The sequence below is a fragment of the Aplysia californica genome, unplaced genomic scaffold, assembly GCF_000002075.1.
Source record: "Aplysia californica isolate F4 #8 unplaced genomic scaffold, AplCal3.0 scaffold00099, whole genome shotgun sequence".
Classification (NCBI taxonomy): domain Eukaryota; kingdom Metazoa; phylum Mollusca; class Gastropoda; order Aplysiida; family Aplysiidae; genus Aplysia; species Aplysia californica.
In genome coordinates, this window is record NW_004797369.1 from 1511473 (window position 1) to 1513178 (window position 1706).

The 1706-nt window shown below is 43.3% G+C and overlaps 1 protein-coding gene across 1 annotated transcript in view; it reads right to left on the reverse strand.

The window, feature by feature from the left end:
- The window catches only part of LOC106011383 (sarcoplasmic reticulum histidine-rich calcium-binding protein), a gene marked incomplete at its 5' end in the record, with an annotated part of 15904 nt that overhangs the window by 13783 nt on the left and 415 nt on the right, over positions 1-1706 (reverse strand).

Consider the following 1706-nt stretch of genomic DNA (forward strand, 5'->3'; position numbering starts at 1 on the left):
GTTGTAGATCAGGCACAGTTATGAGCGTGACATGAATCAGCCCATTTACAATTCTACTATGCTTGAGGAGGAGGAGGAGGAGGAGGAGGAGGAGGAGGAGGAGGAGGCAAAAACAAAAAGTTCCATTTCCAATTTAAAAGACTTCATTAAGGGGTCTAGAGATTTGATCAGGTCCAGTCAGAAAGTAGGAGTTGGCCAGCGCACTCTATGGCAAATATCTGCGCTTTGCTTCATCAAACATGACCAGTAAGTCCTATCGCATTATGCACGCTAAGAAAAGGTCGGCAATTGCTAAGTCATGTGACACTGACAGTTTGCCCACAATGTGCCCACAATATTCAACAAACGTGCACAATTGTAACCTAGAAAATAGAAACTAGTTCATTCTAGAGAATTTTATCAAACTGTGACCAAATCTTACCTTTTGCCTCTCTGTAAGATTTTTAATTTTCTTTTTTTTTAAATATAGGTGTTTTACACCCCCACTAACACAATTTAGATTATTAGGGAGCCGGGCTTCTGACGCTGCCTGCCATGACCAAGCAGAAAGACCAGGATACTCAATAAAAATTGTTCCCCACTTGGGTATCAAACTCAAGTCTCCTGTGCACCACGGCAAAGCCCCTAACCACTACACCACAGACACCGGTCTCTCTGTGAGACCCAATCTTACCCCCCCCCTCCCCCACACACACACACACACACACACACACACACACACACACACACACACACATACACACGCACACCCCTTCAAACGTATCAAAATAGAGATTAGATTAACCTTTCTACAGTGTGCACTGGGTGATAACTGCAGGTTTTGTACCTCGGTGGTCTACTGATAAGGTGTCATGGTCTAATAGTAAGGGTCTTGGATTCTCGACAATAAGGTCTTAGGTTCAAATCCCGACAGGGGTCCAAAGTTGTGTCCTTGGGATAGGCAACTTTCACGAATTTTCCTCTCTTCAACTTCACCCACAAATACCAGGTTAAAGACTACAAAAGATTTTGTCAGCCTGTCTAGTGTTTGAGCCCAGGTAACGCGTATGCAGGTTGCACTACATGCTTTTGGTAGGCCGAGACCATTTCTGAGTCGAATTTAAATAAAAAATCAAATGTCTGCTGTGACAAAAATAGTTGTTAAGCCCATAGAGCATGCAGTAAAGCGTCGGTAAACACTGTATAATTAATGCAGTTGTCTGTATTCATACACACTTTGGTAATGCCGAACAGTACAAGACAGACTCAGATGGGCTACATGGCTAGAGCTTGTGCCATCTGAAGGAAAGCTTTATAGCAACTTGAAGGCACTTTGATAGACCGCTACACTGATGGGATGCTTGGTGCTGTGCCATAATAATGTCATCATCATCATCATCATCATCATCATCATCATCATCATCATCATCATCATCATCATCATTAAACTTTAGTTTATTAAATCGGCTCAACGTTTTGCCACGTGCGCTTATTCAGGACATGTGTAATATGCAGCTTGCCCCGCATGCTTTCCAAAAGCCGAAATATTTCCGAGTCATGTTCAAAGGTCTGCTGGGAAAATGAAAATTGTTAAGCATATCATCACACCATGCTCATCACAAACACCATGGCCACACCAAAAGCACCCTCAACATTACCGCAGCCATCGCCTTAATTATTAATCATCCTCATTTGACCCTCCTCACCCCCACCCACCCCACCTCTCT